The sequence below is a fragment of the Salmo trutta genome, chromosome 13 (assembly GCF_901001165.1).
Source record: "Salmo trutta chromosome 13, fSalTru1.1, whole genome shotgun sequence".
Lineage (NCBI taxonomy): Eukaryota > Metazoa > Chordata > Actinopteri > Salmoniformes > Salmonidae > Salmo > Salmo trutta.
In genome coordinates this window covers 46052724-46078746 of record NC_042969.1, presented here as the reverse complement: position 1 = coordinate 46078746, position 26023 = coordinate 46052724, and the positions used below count along the sequence as shown (strand labels likewise).

The window sequence follows — 26023 nt, the reverse complement described above, 5'->3', positions numbered from 1 at the left end:
GGTCAATGACCTGAAGAGCTGGGACCACAGTCTCAAAGAAAACCATTAGTAACACACTATGCCGTCATGGATTAAAATCCTGCACCGCACGCGAGGTTCCCCTGCTCAAGCCAGCGCATGTCTGAAGTTTGCCAATGACCATCTGGATGATCCAGAGGAGGAATGGGAGAAAGTCATGTGGTCTGGTGAGACAAAAATACAGCTTTTGGTCTAAACTCCACTCGCCGTGTTTGGAGGAAGAAGAAGGATGAGTACAACTCCAAGAACACCATCCCAACCGTGAAGCATGGAGGTGGAAACATCATTCTTTGGGGATGCTTTTCTGCAAAGGGGACAGGACGACTGCACCGTATTAAGGGGAGGATGGATGGGGCCATGTATCGCGAGATCTTGGCCAACAACCTCCTTCCCTCAGTAAGAGCATTAAAGATGGGTCGTGGCTGGGTCTTCCAGCATGACAACGACCCGAAACACACAACCAGGGCAACTAAGAAGTGGCTCCGTAAGAAGCATCTCAAGGTCCTGGAGTGGCCTAGCCAGTCTCCAGACCTGAACCCAATATAAAATCTTTGGAGGGAGCTGAAAGTCCGTATTGCCCAGCGACAACCCCGAAACCTGAAGGATCTGGAGACGGTCTGTATGGAGGAGTGGGCCAAAATCCCTGCTGCAGTGTGTGCTAACCTGGTCAAGAACTACAGGAAACGTATCATCTCTGTAATGGCAAACAAAGGTTTCTGTACCAAATATTAAGTTCTGCTTTTCTGATGTATCAAATACTTATGTCATGCAATAAAATGCAAATGAATTACTTAAAAATCATACAATGTGATTTTCTGGATTTTTGTTTTAGATTCCGTCTCTCACAGTTGAAGTGTGCCTATGATAAAAATTACAGACCTCTACATGCTTTGTAAGCAGGAAAACCTGCAAAATCGGCAGTGTATCAAATACTTGTTCTCCCCACTGTATCTAGCTAGCAATGGCAATTATCTTAACATGTTTTCTACAAAGATTACTATTCTAAAATAAGGTGACCAGATTTCTGAAATTAAAACCGGTGACATTTCCAGTTCGGTGGTCAATATATCATTAAAATATCCAATGTTAATATCTATGAAATAAAAAAGGGGGACAATTCCAGTGTCATGTATTTAGTCTAACAGGCACACTGTGATAGACAGAGAAAACAACTATATTACAGAAACACTACAGACAAGACAGAACTGTCCGATCTGAACAGCCATTCAGTGGTCCTGGTAGTCTGGGTAGAATAAGAGCAGAAGAGAACATGAGCAAAATTGAAAAAACAGACAATAGTATATATGAAATACTTAACAACATAATAAAGAAATAAGATGATGATGAGATTGGTAACTACATAATATACTTACACCAACCTAATCTGTATATTTCTCAGAAGACTGTATCTTCTTCAGGATTGCTCTGTCTTTGGCCAGCTTCTCCATGAACTCCTGGCAGGGGAGGTTGAAGGTGGTCTTCACAATAAGCATGGCCTTGATGGTAGGAACAGTGAACCTATTTCTTACTACTATCCATATATCATTCATTTGGGAGAACATTCTCTCGACTTGTGCATTACTTCAAGGTAAGCACATGACAACAGACGCTAATCTAGCTAGGTTAGTGTGTGGGATGTTGTTCTCTTTGAAGTGGGTAACCACCGTGCTCCATCTCTGACTAAGCGGTGTCTCAGATGTTTTCTATTCTTCAAGCAATCCCCCCCTTTAGAAACTCTTGCAGGCCAGTAACCTCGTCAAATGCATCCTCATTGATGGTCACATTGGGGCATTTTTCCTGCAGTGTGCCTGCTGCCTTCTGGATCTCTTCACGCTTAGGTTGCCTTTTTAAAAAAGGAGACAATGTAAATCTGTCAGGCTGTGGGTGTAGCTGGTGCATGAAGAGCAGAGATGAGTGAACAACGCATATTACTTAATAAATAGCACAAAGTAAACATACCAATGTGCGAACAATAACGGTTGCAAAAAAAACAGGTGAAAACAGCAACCGGACAAAACCAGCCGGTGAAGTACCGACCTGAACAATAAACAATCACACACAAAGACATGGGGGAAACAGAGGGTTAAATACATGACCAGTAATTGGGAAATGAAAACCAGGTGTGCGGGAAACAGAAGACAAAACCAATGGAAAATGAAAAGTGGATCGGCGATGGCTAGAAGAGCCCCGCCCGAACAAGGAGAGGACCCGACTTCGGTGGAAGTCGTGACAGTACCCCCCCTTGACGCGCAGCTCCAGCAGCGCACCGACCTCGGGGACGACCCGGAGGCCAAGGCGCAGAGCGATCTGGACGGAGACGGTGGAACTCCCGCAGCATTGAAGGGTCCAACACGTCTTCCACCGAAACCCAGCACCTCTCCTCCGGACCGTACCCCTCCCACTCCACGAGGTACTGAAGGGCCCTTGCCCGACGCCTCGAGTCCAGTATAGATCAAACTGAATACGCCGGGGCCCCCTTGATGTCCAGAGGGGGCGGAGGAATCTCCCGCACCTCAGACTCCTGGAGCGGACCAACCACCACCGGCCTGAGGAGAGACACATGGAACGAGGGGTTCATGCGGTAATCGGGGGGAAGCTGTAACCTGTAACATACCTCGTTCAGTCTCCTCAGGACTTTAAATGGCCCCACAAACCGCGGACCCAGCTTCCGGCAGAGCAGGCAGAGGGGCAGGTTTCGGGTCGAGAGCCAGACCCGGTCCCCCGGTGCGAACACCGGGGCCTCACTGCGGTGACGGTCTGCGCTGGATTTATGGCGCAGCACGGCCCGCAGAAGGTGAACATGAGCGGCGTCCCATGTCTCCTCCTTTCACTCTCGGGGTGAAAACCCAAGGTAAGGCTGACCGAGACCCCCAGACATTCCATGAACGCCCTCCAGACCCTCGACGTGAACTGGGGACCCCGATCAGACACTACATCCTCAGGCACCCCGTAGTGCCGGAAGACGAGTGTAAACAAGGCCTCCGCAGTCTGTAGGGCCATAGGGAGACCGGGCGAAGGGAGGAGACGACAGGACTTAAAAAAAGATCTACAACGACCAAGATCGTGGTGTCACCCTGTGAGGGAGGAAGATCAGTCGGGAAATCTACCGACAGGTGCGACCACGGCCGTTGTAGAAGGGTTCTAACTTACCTCTGGGCAGGTGTCTAGGAGCCTTGCACTGGGCGCACACCGAGCAGGAGGAAACATAAACCCTCACATCTTTAGCCAAAGTGGGCCACCAGTACTTCCCACTAAGACAGCGCACCGTCCGACCGATACCAGGATGACCAGAGGAGGGTGACGTGTGGGCCCAATAGATCAGCCGGTCGCGGACAGCAGACGGAACGTACAGACGCCCAGCTCCCACACGACCGGCGCTACCAGGCAGGAGGCCGGGAGTATGGGAGTATGATCCATGAGCCGCTCCTCTGTGTCATACAGCCGGGACAGTGCGTCTGCCTTCACATTTTGGGAACCTGGTCTGTAGGACAGGGTAAACACAAAACGGGTAAAAAACATGGCCCACCTTGCCTGACGAGGATTCAGTCTCCTCGCTGCCCGGATGTACTCCAGGTTGCGGTGGTCAGTCCAGATGTGAAAAGGGTGTTTAGCCCCCTCAAGCCAATGTCTCCACGCCTTCAAGGCTTTCACCACAGCCAACAACTCCGGGTCCCCCACATCATAGTTCTGCTCCACCTGGCTGAGTTTCTTCAAGAAGGAAGCACAGGGGCGGAGCTTCAGTGGCGTGCCCGAGCGCTGGGAGAGCACGGCTCCTATCCCAGCCTCGGACGCATCCACCTCCACTATGAACGCCAAAGAAGGATCCGGATGGGCCAGCACGGGAGCCGTGGTAAACAGAGCCCTTAGGCGACCAAAAGCCCTGTCCGCCTCAGCCGACCACTGCAAACGTACAGGACCCCCCTTCAGCAGTGAGGTAATGGGAGTCGCCACCTGGCCAAAACCCCGGATAAACCTCCGGTAATAATTGGCAAACCCTAAAAACCGCTGCACCTCCTTTACCGTGGTGGGAGTCGGCCAATTACGCACGGCTGAAATGCGGTCACTCTCCATCTCCACCCATCTCCACCCCATCTCCAACAGCCGGAAACGTACCGACCTGAACAATAAACAATCACACACAAAGACATGGGGGAAACAGAGGGTTAAATACATGACCTGTAATTGGGAAATGAAAACCAGGTGTGTGGGAAACAAAGACAAAACCAATGGAAAATGAAAAGTGGATCGGCGATGGCTAGAAGACCGGCGACACCGACCGCCTAGTGTTGCCCGAACAAGGAGAGGAACCGACTTCGGCGGAAGTCGTGACAATCTTTTAGATTATCTGTGTGCTTTCCCCATGCTTGCAAGTAGTTCACAGCCGTAGTGAAGAATGATTGGGATGTTTTGAGAAAGCTCTCTTTAGACATTGCTCCATTTTCCTCTAGCTCTCAAAGAAGTCCTCTGACCAAAACTGGAATGAAGTTGTCATCATGTCTTGCAGTCAATTTTGCCTCAATGTTTCTCAGAATTGCAGCTAACTCCACAGCACAGCGGTCCTGGCCTTCAAGCATCTTGATCATGTAACTGAATACGGTTAAGTTTCCATGGACAAAGGCCAGCCAAAGTTCAGTCAGTGGATGTTGAGCTGAATATCAGGAGTGAGTCAAAGAACTACACTTCCCAGAGTGCACCAGCAGCAGCAAACCGGCTGCTTGTCACCTGATCAATCATTTTCACTTATTTGGAGCACCTGTGAAGGCATGGAGGGCGTCAGTCATTCAGAAGAACAAACTTCAGAGGGAAAACTCCAAGTTCACTCACAGGTTCAGTCCAAAGACGCCAATGGTAAAAGGCTTAAATGGTTAATTCATCTTAGTTATTTAGAATGTTATTTAAATGTTTAAACTAATTTAAGTTCATTAAAATGTTTAATTAAGATGGTAACTTTTTGTTCTGTCTTTTTAAAGGTTTACAACCTAATTTACTGGCTAATTTACTGGCTAATTTACTGGCTAATTTACTGGACAGACCAATCAACTAAAGGCAAACTAAAAATGAAAAAGATTGAGTCGGAAAATTGAGTTGTCCCTGTGTCCTTTGGATGGTGAACAAGAGGAGGACTTGACAGTTGTAAACCACGCGGAGCGGCCTGGCCCTGAGGATAAACGGCTTCAGATCCAGAAATAAGCTGTTGACGCAGAGGAAGTCAAGATGGCGGAAGATGTCCTGGGGAAGTCGGTCCAGCAGCTCAAAAAGGAGAGGACCACTGCAAAAAGCAGCTTCACCAGACAAGCCAACTTCATTTCAAGAGGAGCAAGCAGCATGCTTCAAGTGGAGTTAAAGGTGGAATTCGCTAAGCTTTCAGATTGTTTCAGAAAGATGCTCGATGCCAACGATGACTCCAGGATTGGACTGGAGGCTGACATGACTGAGGATGAGGAACCAGGTCTTAACCTCTCTGGGCTACTCAACAGCCAGTTGAATCCCGTGGCGCGTTATTCAAATACCTTAGAAATGCTATTACTTCAATTTCTCAAACATATGACTATTTTACACCATTTTAAAGACAAGACTCTCGTTAATCTAACCACACTGTCCGATTTCAAAAAGGCTTTACAACGAAAGCAAAACATTAGATTGTCAGCAGAGTACCCAGCCAGAAATAATCAGACACCCATTTTTCAAGCTAGCATATAATGTCACATAAACCCAAACCACAGCTAAATGCAGCACTAACCTTTGATGATCTTCATCAGATGACAATCTTAGGACATTATGTTATACAATACATGCATGTCTGTTCAATCAAGTTCATATTTATATCAAAAACCAGCTTTTTACATTAGCAGGTGACTAGCATGTGACTAGCATTCCCACCGAACACTTCCGGTGAATTTACTAAATTACTCACGATAAACGTTCACAAAAAACATAACAATTATTTTAAGAATTATAGACACAGAACTCCTCTATGCACTCGATATGTCCGATTTTAAAATAGCTTTTCGGTGAAAGCACATTTTGCAATATTCTAAGTAGATAGCCCGGCATCACAGGGCTAGCTATTTAGACACCCAGCAAGTTTAGCACGCACCAAAGTCAGATTTACTGTAAGAAAAATGTTATTACCTTTGCTGTCTTCGTCAGAATGCACTCCCAGGACTTCTACTTCAATAACAAATGTTGGTTTGGTCCCAAATAATCCATTGTTATATCCAAATAGCGGCGTTTTGTTTGTGCGTTCAAGACACTATCCGAAAGGGTAAATAAGGGTTACGAGCACGACGCATTTCGTGACAAAAAAATTCTAAATATTCCATTACCGTACTTCGAAGCATGTCAACCGCTGTTTAAAATCAATTTTTATGCCATTTTTCTCGTAAAAAAAAGCGATAATATTCCGACCGGGAAATCGTTTTTTATTACAAAGAGAGTGAAAGTAAAAGCATGCTATCCCCTCATGCACGAGCCTCAGTCTGATGGCCCTCTGATAGAGCACTTGCCAAACGCGCTAGTGTGTTTCAGCCTGGGCCTTGAATTACGTCATTCAGCTTTTTCCCGGGTTCTGAGAGCCTATGGGAGCCGTAGGAAGTGTCACGTCATGCCAGAGATCCCCTGTTTTTGTTAGAGATAATCAAGGAGGGCAAGAAATGGTCAGACAGGCCACTTCCTGTAAGGAATCTTCTCAGGTTTTGGCCTGCCAAATGAGTTCTGTTATACTCAGACACCATTCAAACAGTTTTAGAAACTTTAGGGTGTTTTCTATCCAAAGCCAATAATTATATGCATATTCTAGTTACTGGGCAGGATTAGTAACCAGATTAAATCGGGTACGTTTTTTATCCGGCCGTGCAAATACTGCCCCCTAGCAGCAACAGGTTAATGAACAGCAAGAGGCTCACATTGATAGATCTATAAATGAAGGTGAAACAAAGTTGGCAGAAATAAGAGACATTGTTCAAACAAACCTGTGGTCAAGGTATGGAAGGAGTGAACTTCTTGTGGCAATCCTGGAAGCAGAAAAAGCCAATGATAAAGCGGCTTATGTACCAGTGGAAAGTGCCAATTTAGAGGGCTATGAAGTGCACCTCGCTCTCTTGGACAAGAGGATAAAAGAGGCCATCTCAGCAATGTCATCATGGGAGCGATGGATCCCTGTAGAATTAAAGGACGAATTAAATGGAAGAGTCAAGGACGTAAGAGCATTCTACTGCAGGCTTGAGTTAAGGAGACCTGAATTTGCCACTGCACGGACGACCAATGAGCGAGGCACAGGGGTGAAACTACTACCCCAACCGGCAACATCCACACCAATAGTGAGAATCAAGCCAATCTCTCTACCTATCTTCAATGGAAGCAGGAGAGAATATCACAGATGGAGGAAAGACTGGGAAAGCCTGCAAAGGCAGGGAGAGCCATCCGGATCAACTGAAGTTAAGAAAATTCAACTCCTGGAGAGTGTGGATGACAAAATCTCAAAAGACCTCAGACTTTCAACCTACACCACTGCCGATGACATGTTCAGAGTCCTGGAGAACAGGTATGGCAACAAGTCAACCATCATAGTGGAAATCCTGGAAGAGCTGGAGAAGATGGCACATGTGAAAGGGAACCAACCAAGAAAGGTCATTGATCTCATACAGTCAGTGGAGAAGGCTCTAGCAGATCTCAAAGAGTTAAAAACTCTGGAGCCATAAATAACCCACTGGTAATTAGATCCATTGAAAGCAAGTTGCCTGACTTCATTAAAAGAGACTGGGTTATGTTCATGGTTGAACCCAGAAACGATGTCACATCAGACAACCACTTTGTCATGCTCTTGAAGTTCCTGAAAAGTCAAGAAGGAATACTGGAGAGACTCGAACAGCTCAGAACTGAGGAGAAGATGGAAAAATCGGATCGTTTGGACAAGAAGTATGACAGAAAGATTGCCTCAACAAAAACCACAAGGAAAGAAGAGATTGATGAGGTATGTGGTGTATGTGGTGATAGTGGGCACAACAAGATCTTCTTCTGTAGAAAGTTCAAAAGACTTAAGCTACCTGAAAAGAAAACTGTATTAAGAAAGCTGGGAGCATGCAGAAAATGTCTCGGATGCCATGATGAAGATGGATACTGCAGAGACACTTTCCTATGCAGAAACAAAGACTGTAAAAGGGAAGGTGGTGCCCCAGACCACCATTTTTTTCCTCTGCCCAAAAGGAGAAGTCAAAAGAGGGGAAGAGAGAAAGAGTGGAAGAGACGGCAAAGGTGAAAGCAAGCTAACGGAGGAACAAGAGAAGATCTTGTCTGAACTTTCCCAGGAAATGGCAGATCGATGCAGAAAGGCTTTCACCAACACCAACAAAACCGCAGTGACACTCGATGCTTCAGGCCAGTCTGAGCTACTGCAGAGAAATGGGCTCACTGAACTTCCTGTCATCATGATGTTGATGCAAGTCACGGCGAACGCAGGGCAGAAGATTGGGACTTTAATTGACCTTGCTTCAGACACAAACTACATTACCCATAAGGCTGCTGAAAGACTGAGGTTAATACATGAAAAGATAACTTTAGTTGTTCATGGGGTTGGTGGTATGACCATGAAAGTGAACACACTAAGGTATGTCCTCAAAGTCAGAGTCAAGACACCTAAAGGGACAGAGAGAGCTCATGAAATGATCTGCTACGGCTTGGATGAAATCGCCAGAGTGCATCAAGTAATTGAACCTGAGAAGTTGAAAAAATTCTTCCCAGAAGTCAAACTTACAGAATTGGAAAGGCCAGAAGAGGTCGAACTTCTCATTAGCCACCGAGAGGGAAGACTCGCTCCCCAGAGGGTAAAAATCATGGGAGACCTCATCTTGTGGGAGGGTCCATTGGGGAAAACAGTGGGTGGAGCACATCCCGACTTATTTGAAGAAGTGGAGGTTGCACTATATGAGTCCAAAACACACTTTGCTCGCTCCATGAGGACAGCAGCTGTCAAATATCAAGAAATCACAAGTCCAACAACTGACACAGCCCAGCTACAGCAGGAGGATGTGACTCTGACCAAATTTACAGCTGCCAGTAACCGTGAGTTCCTTGAGTGGTGGCACTGGGACAGCATCGGAGCTGCATGTGAGCCAAGATGTGGAGTATGCCGATGTGAAAACTGTCCCCCGGGAGGAAAAGAAATGACCCTGGCAGAGGAGAGGGAAACAGCACGCCTGCCCAACTTTCTTCACTTGGAGGATGAGCGCAGAGTCATTGAAGAGGACAGTTATGTGGATGACCTCTTAACCTCCCAAAATGACCTGGATAAACTTGACAAAATCACAGCAAATGTAGAAGAGATCTTGAAAGCTGGAGGGTTCTTCCTCAAACCATGGGTCCGGTCAGGGCAAAGTGGGAGGCAAGGAATGGAGGTGGAAGGTCTATCAAAGGCACAAAGTAAAACCTTAATTCTTCCAAATCAAATGAGGGACGAAGACAACAAAGCCTTGGGTATCGGCTACCGAATGGATGAAGACAAGCTCTACATGTTAACCTCAGTTAACTTTTCAAAAAGGAAAAAGAAGATGAGAGTTGGGAAAAATCTTCTCAAGGAGGAGGTGAGAACTGAGACACCTAACCCACTGACTAGGAGGGCCCTCTTAAGCCAAGTGGCTGGACTGTACGACCCAATTGGCTTAGTTACACCTGCCAAACAGAAGGGAGCAATTCTTGTTCGAAAAGCATTCCAAGAGGGAGGGGGTGGGAAACTAACCCAAGGAACCTGGGACCAACCTCTCTCAGAAAGCCTCAGGGAAGAAGCCATCCAGCTTTTTGAAGAATATGTGCAGCTTGGAGAGGTGAAATTCCACAGGAGCCTCACACCAGCTGGCTGGGAAGGGAGACCGTGGGGCATCACATTCTCTGATGGAAGTGATAAAACCTATGGAGCTGTGATGTACTTAAGATGGGAGACAAGTCAAGGCACTAAAGTTCGATTTGTTGAATCAAAAGCCAAGCTGACACCCCTGGATCAGAAGGGAGACGCTGTAAAAGCTGAGATCTGTGGTGCTGTCTTCGCAGCCAGGATCAGGAAGTATGTGGAAAAGCATGCTCGGATGAAGACCGAGAGATGGTTCCATCTACTTGACAGTCAAACGGTCTTGGGAGCCATTCAAAGAGTCAGTTATGGGTACAAAACCTTCTTTGCAAACAGTGGGTGAAATCCAGAAGGCTGGACAAGTGCAAGACTGGTGGTGGATCCATGGGGATCTAAACATAGCTGACATCATAACAAGAGGGGGTGCTCCTGAAGATTTGAAGGAGAATTCCACATGGCAAGAGGGACCAGAGTTCCTAAAGTGGCCAGTGGAGGAGTGGCCTATAAAATCAGCTGGAGAGGTTGCAGCTCATGCCAGGGAGAGTGTAAACAAGCTCCAGAGAAAGGCATTCTCAGGTGCATTGACAAGAGCTGAAGCGAGAAGTAGTCAGCAGAAAGAAGACCTACAAGGCACTCAGGAAAGTCCAAAGAGTGAAACTCAAGAGGAAATACCTGTGGTGAACCCAACTCTTCTTAGAAGGAAGCCCACTGGTTGGGTTAAAGATCTTGTGGAAGTAAGAAGATTCAGTAGCCTATCCAAACTGGTGAGAGTCGTTGCCTGGGTTTGTCTAGCAGCCAAGCAGTGGCTGAAGAGGAAGGTCCGGGCCCCTAAACAGGCAAAGAGGGAGGTAAGATCACCCAAGCAAGCTCTGCCGACTGTCAAAGAACATGAAGATGCACTCAAAGACCTTTTTCTCGCAGCTCAAGAAGGTACAGATTTTTCAGACACAACTCTAAGCAGACTGACAGTGTACAAAGATGTGAAGTCTGGGCTGCTAGTTTGTGGAGTCAGAATTCAGACATTCAACGAAGATAAGACAGCAGTGCCAGTTTTACCCTTTGAAGCATGGGTGTCTACACTGCTGGCACAAGAATCCCACACAGCAAACCACGAGGGAGTGGCGGGAACCCTTCTCCGGATGAGGAAGAAAGCCTGGGTAATAAAAGGTCGTAGACTTGCCAAGAAAATGGTTGACAGCTGTGTGGTCTGCAGGAAAAACAAGGCAAAACAGTGTCAACAAATCATGGCTGACCTGCCTCTAGAACGAACAGGCCCAGCTGCACCTTTTGAATTCACCGCCAAGGACCTGTTCGGCCCTTATGAAGTGAAAGATGAGGTCAAGAAGAGAACTAGACTCAAAGTATGGGGAATAGTCTTCTGCTGCATGGCTTCCCGAGACATACACACTGAAGTGGTGAGTGACTTGTCATTCTACTACCCATTGAAGAACAAACAGAGGTGTGAAGGGCTTGTGACCTCTCTGGATTTGAAAAAAACCAGGAGCTCAAGTGGGAGGTGTTGAGCTGAATATCAGGAGTGAGTCAAAGAACTACACTTCCCAGAGTGCACCAGCAGCAGCAAACCGGCTGCTTGTCACCTGATCAATCATTTTCACTTATTTGGAGCACCTGTGAAGGCATGGAGGGTGTCAGTCATTCAGAAGAACAAACTTCAGAGGGAAAACTCCAAGTTCACTCACAGGTTCAGTCCAAAGACGCCAATGGTAAAAGGCTTAAATGGTTAATTCATCTTAGTTATTTAGAATGTTATTTAAATGTTTAAACTAATTTAAGTTCATTAAAATGGTAACTTTTTGTTCTGTCTTTTTAAAGGTTTACAACCTAATTTACTGGCTAATTTACTGGCTAAATTACTGGACAGACCAATCAACTGAAGGCAAACTAAAAATAAAAAAGATTGAGTCGGAAAATTGAGTTGTCCCTGTGTCCTTTGGATGGTGAACAAGAGGACTTGACAGTGGATCTTCGAACATTGTTCGCAGGCCAACAGGGCATTTGTCTTCAGAAAAGAAAGGATTTCAATGGCACATACCTTTTTAGCACTCTTTCTAGAGCAGGGAGCATGGACAGCCAGCGAACATTGCTGTGTCCTAAAATGTTATGGTACTCCTGGCCAACAAACTCACAAAAGCTCTTCAGTCTTTCTACTCTGACGGTGAAAATATGAAAATATCCAAATATATTTGTGAGCAGGTACTCAACATCATATTCAAAGCTGTTCTGGCCGTGATATGAATAATCTGGGCAGGACAACCTAAGCCAATCACCTCCCGCTGCAGAGCATTTTTAACTTTGGTATGGACATTGACCCTCCTCAGCCTATTCAGTCCTCAAGTTGATATTTGTGTTGTCGGCGGAGAATGCCACAACTTTGTTTTGCAGGTTACATTTTTGGATGACCACCAGGACCTCAGCTGCAATTTCCTCTGATGTTTCTCCTTTCAATTCAACAAAATCAAGCAGTTTTGTTTCCACAGATGTGTTGCCACCATATATCTCACAATATCTGACTATTATTGGCAGCAGCTTTACATGTCCATGTTTGAACGAATCAATGGACAGGGCCACAAATTCAACCTGGTCTAGGTCCTGTGTTACCAAAGTAGTTGCCCATGGTGCTAACACGTTACTTACTATGGTTTCACATTTTGTCCTAGCACATGTAAACTTTGGCTCATAAAGCTTTCGTGTCAGTTCATAGATCTGTAACTATGATTGTGTCGCATAGTGTAGTATGCAAAGACACCCTCCTGCACAACTAAACCATATTCTTCTTGGGAAGGCTCTACCTTCTTGAAGAATGTGATGACAGAGGGCATACTAACACGGGCAATCAGAGAGGCTTTATGCTTTTTTGTCTGTTGATGTTCTACCACTGCCGTTCTTCCCCCGCTGCCAATTGAAAAAGAGGAATTACAAAGGGTGCAGTGAACCATTCTATCTTCTTGACCTGAGCGTATAAATGGAAATTCTCTCATCATGTCATTAAAATGGCATTTCCATTTCTTAGAAAGAGCCATTGTACCTCCTCTGTCTGCTCTTCTTCACTCTCCTTGTGTCACTCTTCTTACTCTTAACTTTTTCTTCTCCTCCAATCTTTCTCCTCCTATTTTCTTCACTCTTCTTCCTTCCTTTCCTTCTCTTCACCTTTCCACCTCACTCTTCTACACTCTCCTTGCTTCACTCTTTTTACTCACTTATTTTTTCCTTCTCCTTCCTCTCCAATCTGTATTAATAAATAGCATACTATTAGATAAAATACTTTAACAGATTCCCATTGCTTGCCTCATTTTTGTATTTTATCTCAAACATTGTTTGGAATAATAAATTGGCAGGCTCTGCAAATCATATCTTTACCTTTCCTCCTTCACTCTTCATCCTATCCAGTCTTCCTCCTCTCCACTCTCTAACAGAACACATTATGCTAATGTTATCCATGAACATTTCTAAATATATTTTCACACTACTTATTATAATGCCAAACCATTAAAATTGTAATCTACAAATAAATATTCTCGTAATTAATTGTGCATTAATTTAATATAATCATTTTCAAAATAGCCTGTCCACTGCATGTTTACATGTGAACGTTTTTTAACCTAGCTACCATAACAGTAGCTAGCTAACCTAGCTAGATAACTTAGTCGACATAGCTAATGTTAGCTAGTATAACCTATTTTAAACCTTATAGAGCAAATCATCTATCTATATAATAAATAGTGACACAACATCACTAGCTAGTATCTCAAACGAGTGTAACTTACCTGGCTTGGAAAGTTGTTTGTGGTGATGTTGTGGAATCCCTTGACACCTTGCTAGCTTCTGGCCGAGTTTTCCACAGCAGTTCTCTAAAACTATCGCGAGCAAGTAGTTAGTAGAAGAAGAGTGAATGAAGCTGCTATAGCGAGCAGCCCTCTCTGTTGGCCTAAACAAGCACGACACGATTGAGACGTCAACCGGTAGGCTCTGCTGCCCGGTCTTTCTTGCCACGTAAAATATTATTTCACTTTGCAGTCTGTTTAACGCACAGTTAAAAACGGGGACAGCTCCAGCCGGGGACAGGCCACCAAAAACAGGGACTGTCCCCGGAAAACGGGGACGTCTGGTCACCCTATTCTAAAACATGTTCTTTAGTTTAAAATAATCAATACTGAAACTTTCAGATGAAGTTTGTGAGTGAATTAAACATGTTCAATTGCTTCCATGAGCTTATTCTCTCACTGCCCTGAGTTTAAGACAAGGGTTTAGCTATCAAGTATCTATTTTTTTCTTCACTTTTTGCTTAAGGAGAAACATAAGAAATAGAGCAAGAACCTTTTTGAGTAATAGCAACTTTGCTTAACTTTCTTCATAAGTCTATAGTTAAGGAAAAAATTTGCAATTAATACGATTTCTTCTTAAAAATGTTTTGTGAATCTGGACCCTGGTGTATACCCCCGACCCAATTCTGTCCTCCCATTCTGTCCTTTTCCTTCTACCTGTCTCCCACTTACCTTCCCAACTGCTGAAATAAAGTTTAAGAAGCTAAAGTCCATTCCCCCCCACCCCTTTTTTTAAAGAGGGGAAAAAAAGATAGGGTTCTGAGAAGAGAATGATTTGAAACTCACGGATCCTTTGGTGCAGCTGAGACACGATCAGATGTTCCTTGGGCTGGGGCCTGAAGGAGAAAAGAGGAGAGAGATGGTGAGGAGGAGAGAGGAGAGGAAGATGGTTAGGAAAAGAGATGAGAAAGGTGGTCAGGAGAAAAGGTGAAGAAGAGAGACGAGAGAGATGTTGAGGAGAAGTGATGTTGAGGAGAAGTGATGTTGAGGAGAAGAGACGACAGACATGATTAGGAGTGAGGAGAGCGAATTACTTAAGATAACAAACATCGCTTTGATTAAAACATGGGTTTTTAAATCTGTCAATATTTTTCCCTGTGTACTTAATCCTAGTATATTACCCTATGTACTTAATCCTAGTATATTTCTGTCTCATGTTGCCCTAGTTCAGGGATGGGCAACTGGCAGCCCTTTTGTTGGCCCGCAAACCAATTTTTATATATATTTTTAGAACAGAACAAAAATATTAACGCAAAAAGGAAAGTGTTGGTCCCATGTTTCATGAGCTGAAATGAAAGATCCCAGAAATGTTTCATACTTAAAAAGCTTATTTCTCAATAAAAATGTCCACTAATTTGTTTACTTTAGAATTTGAATTACAATGAAGAGAACACTACAAAAATAACAAATACACGACAGCAGAACAGTCCTGTTGCAAATTACTCTAAACAGAAACAATTACCCACAAAACCCAAAGGAAAAACATGCTCCTTATGTGTGACTCCCAATCAGCAACAACAAGCTTCAGCTGTGCCTGATTGGGAGCCACACACGGCCCAAAACAAAGAAATACAAAAACATAGAAAAAGGAACATAGAACGCCCACCCAATGTAACACCCTGGCCTAACCAAAATAAAGAACAAAAACCCCTCTCTATGGCCAGGGCGTTACAGTACCACCCCCCCCCCCCCCCCCCAAGGTGCGGACTCGGGGGGCCGCAAAACCTGACACTGAAGAGGAGGGTCCGGGTGGGCCTTCTTACGGCGGCGGCTCAGGTGCGGGTCGTGGCCCCTGTTCCACCCTTGGCGTCGCCCTCTTAGGTGGCGCACCTGGCCGCGCCGAAGGTCTGGTGGGTGACCCTGACTGCGGCCCTGGTTGCGCCCGGCTGGCGGGCGACCCTGGCTGCGCTGGCCCAGGATTCACCAGGCTGGGGAGACATGAAGGAGGCCTGGCCCTGGGCGCAGGCACAGGACTCACCAGGCTGGGGAGACATGAAGGAGGCCTGGCCCTGGGCGCAGGCACAGGACTCACCAGGCTGGGGGGCGGCTCTGGCGGCTCCGGGCAGGCGGGCGGCTCTGGCGGCTCCGGACAGGCGGGCGGCTCTGGCGGCTCCGGACAGGCGGGCGGCTCTGGCGGCTCCTGGCTGGCGGGCGGCCCTGGCGGCTCCTGGCTGGCGGGCGGCTCTGGCGGCTCCTGCCTGGTGGGCGGCTCTGGCGGCTCTGGCCCAGGATTCACCAGGCTGGGGAGACATGAAGGAGGCCTGGCCCTGGGCGCAGGCACAGGACTCACCAGGCTGGGGGGCGGCTCTGGCGGCTCCGGACAGGCGGGCGGCTCTGGTGGCTCCGGACAGGTGGGCGGCTCTGGCGGCTCCTGGCTGGCGGGCAGCTCTGGCGGCTCCTGGCTGGCGGGCGGCTCTGGCGGCTCCTGGCTGGCGGGCGGCTCTGGCCCAGGATTCACCAGGCTGGGGAGACATGATGGAGGCCTGGCCCTGGGCACAGGCACAGGACTCACCAGGCTGGGAAGACATGACAGAGGCCTGGCCCTAGGCGTAGGCACAGGACTCACCGGGCTGGCGGGCGGCTCTGAATGCTCAGGACAGGCGGGCGGCTCTGGCGGCTCCGGACAGGCGGGCGGCTCTGGCGGCTCCGGACAGGCGGGTGGCTCTGGCGGCTCCGGACAGGCGGCTCCTGACTGGCGGGCGGCTCTGGCGGCTCCTGACTGGCGGGCGGCTCTGGCGGCTCCGGACTGGCGGGCGGCTCTGGCGGCTCCGGACTGGTGAGACCCCCTGGAGGCCTAGTCCTGGGAGGTGGCACAGGACAGACCAGGATGGGGAGACCCACTGGAGGCCTAGTCCTGGGAGGTGGCACAGGACGGACCAGGATGGGGAGACCCACTGGAGACCTGGTCCGTGGAGCAGGCACAGGACTGACCAGGATGGGGAGACCCACTGGAGGCCTGGTCCTGGGAGGTGGCACAGGACGGCACAGGACGGACCAGGCTGGAGAGATCCACTGGAGGCCTGGTCCGAGGAGGAGGCAGGATAAACCGGGCTGTGGGGGAGCACTGGAGTTCTAGCCTTTACGCTCTTTACCCATACTCCAGGCTGACTGCCCACTTTGGCCCGGCACGGGCGGAGAGCAGGCATTGGGCGAACTGGACCCTCCCAGCGCCCTGGAGACACAGTGCGCAGAGCCGGTGCAGGATACCCTGGCCCGAAAAGGCGCACTGGAGACCAGACGCGCTGAGCTGGCACAACCCGTCCTGGCTCGATGCCTGCACTCACATGGCACTTGCGGGGGGCTGGCCTATAGCGCACCGGGCTATGAACGCGTACTGGGGACACCGTGAGCTTTACCGCATAACACGGTGCCTGACCAGTACTGCGCTGCCTGCCGTAAGCATGGGGAGTTGGCCCAGAATTCCTTCCTGGTTCCGCAACACTCCCCGTGTGCCCCCCCCCCAAAAAACAATCTGGGGCTGCCTCTCGTGCCTGTTGCGCTCCCTCTCCTCATACCAGCGCCTCTCAGCTCTCGCCGCCTCGATCTCCCACTGCGGGCGGCGATAATCCCCAGCTTGAGTCCATGGTCCTTTCCCGTCCAGGATTTCCTCCCAAGACCACGACTCCAGATAGCTTTTCTCCTGGTGCCTTTCCTTCCTCCGCTGCTTGGTCCGTTGTTGGTGGATAATTCTGTAACGGCCGTCGTCAGAATTAGACCAAGGTGCAGCAGAGGATGTGTTCATCATTAGAATTTTAATTACAATGAAGAGAACACTACAAAAATAACAAATACACGACAGCAGAACAGTCCTGTTGCAAATTACTCTAAACAGAAACAATTACCCACAAAACCCAAAGAAAAAACATGCTCCTTATGTGTGACTCCCAATCAGCAACAACGAGCTTCAGCTGTGCCTGATTGGGAGCCACACACACACACACACACACACACACACACACACACACACGGCCCAAAACAAAGAAATACAAAAACATAGAAAAAGGAACATAGAACGCCCACCCAATGTAACACCCTGGCCTAACCAAAATAAAGAACAAAAACCCCTCTCTATGGCCAGGGCGTTACAGTTAGTGAGCATTTCTCCTCTCCCAAGACACGTCTACCTGACAGGTGTGGCATATCAAGAAGCATGATCATTAAACAGGTGCACCTTGGGCTGGAGACAATAAAAGGCCACTCTAAAATGTGCAGTTTTGTCATACAACACAGTGCCACAGATGTCTTAAGTTTTGAGGGTGAGTGCAGTTGGCATGCTGACTGTAGCAATGTCCACCAGAGCTGTTGCTAGAGAATGTAATGTTTGTTTCCCTACCATATGCCGCCTCCAATGTTGTTTTAGTGAATTTGGCAGTACATCCAACCAGCCTCACAACCGCAGACACGCCAGCCCAGGACCTCCACATCCGGCTTCTTCACCTGCGAAATCGTCTGAGACCAGCCATCCGGACAGCTGATGAAACTGGGTTTGCACAACCGAAGAATTTCTGCACCAACTGTCAAAAACCGTCTCAGGGAAGCTCATCTGTGTGCTCGTCGTCTTCACCAGGGTCTTGACCTGACTGCAGTTCGGCGTTGTAACTGACTTCAGTGGGCAAATGCTCACCTTCGATGGCCACTGACACGCTGGAGAATTGTGCTCTTTCAACTGTACTGGGCAGATGCAGACAGTGTGTATGGCGTTGTGTGGGTGAGCGGTTTGCTGATGTCAATGTTGTAAACAGATTGCCCCATGGTGGCAGTGGGGTTATGGTTGGGCAGGCATAAGATACAAACACAAGTGCATTTTATTGGTGGCAATTTGAATATACCGTGACAAGATCCTGAGGCCCATTGAATGTGCCATTCATCCACAGCCATCACCTCATGTTTCAGCATGATAATGCACAGCCCTATGTCGTAAGGATCTGTACAGAATTCCTGGAAGCTGAAAATGTCCCAGTTCTTCTATGGCCTGCATAGTCAACAGACATGTAACCCATTGAGCATGTTTGGCGATGCCCTGGGTCGACGTGTACGACAGCGTGTTCCAGTTCCCGCTAATATCCAGCAACTTCGCACAGCCATTGATGAGTGGGACAACATTCCACGGACCACAACCAACAGCCTGATCAACTCTATGCGAAGGAGATGTTTTGTGCTGCATGAGGCAAATGGTGGTCACACCAGATAGTGACTGGTTTTCTGATCCACATCCCTACCTTTTTTAAAGGTTTTCTGTCACCCAATAGATGCATATCTGTATTCCCAGTCATGTGAAATCCATAGATTAGGGCCTAATGAATTTATTTCAGTTGACTGATTTCGTTATGAACTGTAACTCAGCAAAATCTTTGAAATTGTTGCATGTTGTGTTTATATTTTTGTTCAGTGTGTATGTATGTACAGTGGAACGAAAAAGTATGTGAACCCTTTGGAATTACCTGGATTTCTGCATAAATTGGTCATAAAATTTGATCTGATCTTCATCTAAGTCATAGCAATAGACAAACACAATCTGCTTAAACTAATAAAACAAACAATTATAAGTTTTCATGTCTTTATTGAACACACCATGTAAACATTCACAGTGCAGGGTGGGAAAAGTATGTGAACCCTTGGATTTAATAACTGGTTGACCCTCCTTTGGCAGCAGTAACCTCAACCAAAAGTTTTCTGTAGTTGTGGATCAGACCTGCACAGCGGTGAGGAGGAATTTTGGACCATTCCTCTTTAAAAAACTGTTTTAGTTCAGCAATATTCTTGGGATGTCTGGTATGAACTGCTCTCTTGAGGTCATGCCACAGCATCTCAATCGGGTTGAGGTCAGGACCCTGACTGGGCCACTCAGAAGGCGTATTTGTTTTTCTGTTGAAACCATTCTGTTGATTTACTAATGTTTTGGGTCGTTGTCCTGATGCATCACCCAACTTCTGAGCTTTAATTGGCAGACAGATGGCAATACATTTTCCGGAAAAATGTCTTATTCATTTTCCTGCGATGATAACAAGCTGTCCAGGGCCTGAGGCAAAAAAGCAGCCCCAAACCATGATGCTCCCTCCACCACACTTCACAGTCGGGATGAGGTTTTGATGTTGGTGTGCTGTGCATTTTTTTTCTCCACACATAGTTGTATGTTCCTTCCTTCCAAACAACTCAACTTTAGTTTCATCTGTCCACCGAAACTTTTGCCAGTAGCGCTGTGGAATATCCAAGTGCTCTTTTGCAAACTTCAGACGTGCTGCAATTTTTGGGGGGGATAGCAGTGGCTTCTTCCATGGTGTCCTCCCATGAATACCATTTTGGTTTAGTGTTTTACGTATCGTATGCTCGTCAAGAGAGATGTTAGCATGTTCCAGAACCTCTGAGCATTCTGCGCTGTGCTCTTGCAGTCATATTTGCAGGACGGCCACTCCTAGGGAGAGTAGCAACAGTGCTGAACTTTCTCCATTTATAGACCATTTGTCTTACCGTGGACTGATGAACATCAAGGCTTTTAGAGATACTTTTGTAACCCTTTCTAGCTCTATGCAAGTCAACAATTCTTAATCGTAGGTCTTAGATCTCTTTTGTTTGAGCCATGGTTCACATCAGGCAATGCTTCTTATGAATAGCAAACTCCAATTGTATGTGTTTTTGAAAATCAGTCAGTCAACTTACTGTTGAGAGTTAGAATAAAAGAATACACAAGGTGACATTTTGAAATTAGGTTGTGCATCAGCCGTCACTCAATTAGCCCATATCAACCAAACATTTTTAGATTGATAAGTTAGTCTAGCGGCCAGCTATCTAAACTTGTGGGGCCAGTTATCATATTAAAAACTGCAAACATTTGCCTCCACCCTATAGCAAAATGTATACAATTGCAGCAAATTGGCTTTAAAACGGCAACATTTTCTCTAGACCCGAGCGCCCAAAAAAGATGTATCTTCACTGTCGCGAGGGGGGCCGCTAAAATGTTTTGCTCACAAGGTGGGGGGTGGGGGCACTGTGGCCCCTCATGATTTCTGTTTTTTTGTGCCCCCCACCACAAGTTGCCTATCCCTGCTTTAGTTGAACGAATATGCATTATTAACTCCCAGGGGCAAATTTGACAGTATATTCCCTTTTTAGTGGCACCCTAATGGTAATAAATGACACTATATTCCCAATAAAGTGTACTACTTTTGACCAGAGAGAAGTAGTGCACCAGGGCACGGAATAGGGGTCATTTAAGATACAGACCAATAGTAAAGTAACCAACCTGGTCCTGATAGACAGCAGCGCTAGAGAGTCTGCTGCCATGTACAGTGCTATGGTGGAGGGAGAATACAGGCAAGTCTCCATGGACGAGGCTGGCTTTGGGGTGGTCTATAAAGAGGCAGCTTTGGTCTTGGATAGCCCAGATCTTAAAGACAGATAGTTACCAGTTATTAAAAGGGATATTACACATCAAAGTCCAAGTTTACAAGATTTTTTCTGATCTCAAAAGTAGTCTAAGGTCAAGATGAGTTCATATCCCTCGCTATCGGCTGTGTAGATCCAGCTATATGCCTCAAGTTTTCAACCCCAAATGAATGTAAAAGATGAGCACCACACATCTGGATTACATTACATGGTGCTCATCTTTTCCATTCATTTTGGATTCTGGCCTATAGCTGCATCTACCAAAATGATGGCCTACGGTGTGGACTTATCTCAACAGAAGAGAAATTATGAGGAAAGTCAGACGATAAGTTTTAGTTTGGAGAAGCATGAAATGGTGTCCCATCTTGGCAGTGTTGTCCATGGAGACAGAGAAGATATGGTTCCTCTGAGGAGATGAAGAGGTAGACGATGGGAGCAGAGTGTCCCAATAACACACCTGTGTGCTTCCTGTTAGAGAACAACAACAGTGTCCCTAACAATGCCCGGTGCCTTACTGCAGGGCTGGATAAAAAGCCTGCACACCAAGTAGCTCTCCTAAACATAAGAGTTTCCTATGCGTTTCCTCACCCAGGGACATAGGGGTTCCACAGATGCAGCACCCTGTCCATCCCTCCGGTCACCAGCAGGTTGTGCTGTTTGCTGAGGTCAAAGGTCATGACACCCTTGTATACGGGGAAGACGGTCTGTTCACATGGTGCCCGAGGCGGAGGAGGCCCATTCTTATTAGAAAGGGCCCTCCTGGCCATCCCATCCCGACACACCTCCTTGATCTTCCTCATCTGCTGCTCAATGTTGGTGGACGGGAGAATGCATCCTGGGCGTGAGTTTAGAGCGTGTTGTTTCAAAGTCATAAGTGACTCATTCAGTTATATCAATTAAGCATGAAAAGCACAAATATGCTGTCAAATATATAAGCGTACCTATACTCTTACAGACAGGCATACACACACACACATGCACGCACAGTACACATACATAGAAACTGACACTCACACACATAACAGATTGTTGACCTTGAAAGATGAGTCATCACCCTCCAGATAGTTATACAGAACAGATTAACACAAATTCTATTACATGGAGACCGTTGTTTATGCCTCTGCACATATTAAATATGCTGGATTAATTGCTGTTTTTCAGGTAAACACATTCTTTTCAAGTTATAATGAGGTAGAATGATTGATATTGATTGATATTCTTTTCAGGTCCTGTGCTCTACAACATAACTCCCAGAAGTGAATTTCTTTATATTTTTAAAGATAAAAAAAGTGCTTCATTCAAAAAGATTACAAATAGCGTGGGACAAAGTTTAGGAGGAGACAACGTGAGAAAGTTGAAGACAGGTATCGAAGCATACATGTACCCAGACCACCAAACCAAAGGGCCTGCACACCAGAAGTGAGTTTGAACTTGAATACATCCAGCTGAGATGAGAATATGTCCTCTCTAGTTTAGTATTTCTATGTTAGGTAACCTATGACGAGGGCAGAGAGTTCATGGTTGGAGGTGGAAATGTCACGTCCTGACCAGTAATAGGGGTTATTTGTTATTGTAGTTTGGTCAGGACGTGGCAGAGGGTATTTGTTTTATGTGGTTCGGGGTGGTGGTTTGTTTAGAAGGGTGTTTGATTTATTATTTCCGGGTTTTGGGTTATGTTCTATGTTTTTTGTATTTCTATGTCCTCTCTAGTTTAGTATTTCTAGGTTAGGTAATTGGGTGTTGGACTCTCAATTGGAGGCAGGTGTTTGTAGTTGCCTTTGATTGAGAGTCCTATATATAGGTATGTGTTTTGTGGGAGATTGTTCTGTGTATAGCCTTGTGCCTTACCAGACTGTTATTCGTCAATGTGTTTTGTGTACGAGTTTATTTTGGTTTCCTTAATAAAGAAGATGAGTACATACGATCTTGCTGCGTATTGGTCCGACAATGATTTCTCTTTATCTTCTGACGAAGAAGAATGTGACAGGAAACAAACGCACAGATGTTTGGAAAATATTTCACCTAAAATTGAAAAGAAAACTTGAGGTATTGTTGTGTGTAAATATCATGAAAATATACATACAGTGCCTTGACTTCTTCCACATTTCGTTGTGTTACAGGCTGAATTCAAAATTGATTAAATATATGTTTTTCTAACCCATTGACACACACTACCCCATAATAGACAAAGTGAAAACATGTTTATAGAATTTTTTTCTAATATATTAAATGAAATACCGAAATCTCTCTTTTACATAAGTATTCCCACCCCTCAGTTGAATCACCTTGGTAGCGATTACAGCTATCTGGTTAAGTCTCTAATAAGAGCTTTGCACACCTGGATTATTTGCACATTATTCTTTTAAAAATTCTTCATGCTCTATTAATTTGGTTGTTGATCATTGCTAGACAGACATTTTCAAGTCTTGCCATAGTTTTGGAAGCCAATTTAAGTCAAAACTGTAACTAGACCACTCAGGAGCATTCAATGTTGTCTTGGTATGCAACTCCAGTGTTTATTTTTATTTAACCAGGAAAAGCCCATTGACACCCAGAGTCTCTTTTTCATGGGAGACCTGGCCAAGAAGGCAGCAACAATCAATACATTACATAGTTAATACATACAACAATACAACACATGATCCAGCCTAAAAAAAGCATTTACACTCCTCTGTAACAGAGTCTCCCATTAATATTTTGTATTAATTCAGTGGCACTAATATATCTAGATGAAGCATGGATTGTAGACTATTCCATGCCTCTGGTGCACAAGAAGAGAAGGCAGTCTTGCCTAATACTGTGAATGTCCTGGGGACTTTAAGTAGCAACCACCTAGCAGACCGAGTATGGTAACTGCTGGTGGTGAAGGAGACCAGACTACAGAGGTGAAGAGGGAGTTTACCCAAAGGGCTTTGTAGATGAACACATACAAATGTATATTTTTGCACCTATAAAGAGAGGTCCAACCTACCATTTGGTACAAGGTACAATGGTGGGTGAGTGACTGGGCACTTGTAATAAAGGGCAAGGATGCATGATAAGGATGCATGATAGTCCAGTCTCTGTAAGACGGAGGAGGTTGCATACATATACAAGTCACCATTATCAACTACAGAGAGAAAAGTGGCCTGAACAAGCTTCTTTCAAGCCATAAGTGGGAAGCAAGTCTTACTACGAAAATAAAAACCCAATTTCAATTTAAGCTTTGTCACAAGATTATGCACATGAACTTTAAAAGACAACTTGTCATCCAACCAAATACCTAGGTATTTGTAGGATGACACTTTTTCAATGGATAAGCCACCAGATGTAAAAATGCTAACCTTCTCTGGCAGAGTTCTAGCTCTGGTAAAGGTCATGAATTAGGTTTTTGTACATTCAAGACCAGTTTGAGATCATAAAGGGAGGCCTGCAGTGACTGAAAAGCAGTCTGGAGCTCTTCAACAGCCTGAACCAGAGAAGGAGCACATGAATATATGACCATGTCATGTATATAGTAGATGTAACTTTGCTGGTTGAATCACATTTTCCAAATCATTAATAAAAATTGAGAACAACACAGGAGCTAAAATGGAACCCTGGGGTAAACCGCTATTAATCTCAAGAAAGCTAGAATGTGATTGTCAGCATATACACATTGTGTTCAGTCAGAAAGATAGTTCCTAAACAAATTTACTGCCCCTTCACTGAGACCAATGTTACTGAGTCTAGCTAGCAACAATTCATGGTCAACTGAATCAAAGGCCTTTGATAAATCCAAACAGAGCAGCACAATGTTGCTTTTTATCAAGTGCATTAATGATGTTGTTTACCACTGCCATAGCTGCAGTTGTGGTGCTGTGCCCCGATCTAAAGCCAGACTGAACCCCGCTCAGTATGTTCTGTTCAATTAAGAAGTTTTTTAACTGTGAGTTCACTAGGGATTCATAGACTTTGTCCAGGATAGGGAGTTTAGAGATAGGACGATAGTTATTAGCATCTGAGGGATCTCCACCCTTTAGCAGTGGGAGGACACAAGCTGATTTCTAAATGCTGGGTATGGAATTGGTCAAGAGACTCAAGTTGAAAATGTGAGCCACAGGTTCAGTAATATTACCAGCTGCTATCTTTAAGAGGTAGGGGTCCAGGTTGTCAGGACCTGCATACTATTTAGTGTCAATTGCCTTTAGTGCTTTATAGACCTCAGTATAAGAAACAAGCTCAAAGTTAAAATGGTTCACATGAGGGCCTATATCATAGTTGACTGTAACAGAGCTTACATTAGTGGCCTGGGCCACACCATCATCAAAAACTGAACCAGCACATATGAAGTGCTTGCTAAAAACCCCTACAATATTGGCTTTATCCTTCGCTTCATTAGAATCCATCATTAAATGGTGAGGAAGGCCAGGGGATACATTAGAGCCTGCTACTGATTTGATGAGCTTCCAGAACTTGGCAGGGTTGTTTAGGTTCTCTGTGACTTCATTTTAATAGTAATCTGATTTGGACTTCCTGATCAATCCTGTGCATTTGTTTCTTAGTGCTCTGAAGGAGGCCCAGTCAACATGAGCATTTGTATATCTAGCTTGAGCCTGTCACGTCTGCTCCCGCTCTTCCCCTCCTGGCGCTTGAGGGCGCCAGGCTGCCCTGCATGACGCACTCCTGCCATCTATTACGCACACCTGCCTTCCCTCGTCATGCGCATCAGCGATATTGGTCTCACCTGGACTCAGTCATCACCTGTTTATTTCCTCCCCTATATTTGTCAGTTCCCTTGCTCTGTTCCCTGCTGCTGCATTAATTGTTTTTGTCTTTGTTACCCTTGTGCTGACGCTGTTCCTGTCTCGTTCCATGTCCATTCCTTAGTAAATGTTTAACTTCCCGTACCTGCTTCGTCTCTCCAGCGTCAACCCATGTGACAGAGCCCAAGAGATATTTCTCTTTCTAATTAATTCTGCCA

At 45.9% G+C, this 26023-nt stretch overlaps 1 long non-coding RNA gene across 1 annotated transcript; it reads left to right on the top strand.

Annotated features, from left to right (window-relative positions):
- The first annotated feature begins 4666 nt into the window (after positions 1–4666).
- On the top strand, positions 4667–5226 carry LOC115204908 (uncharacterized). The gene is made up of 2 exons (XR_003880518.1): positions 4667–4866; positions 4989–5226. It is a non-coding gene; the product is annotated as an uncharacterized LOC115204908 (long non-coding RNA).
- The last annotated feature ends 20797 nt before the right edge of the window (positions 5227–26023 follow it).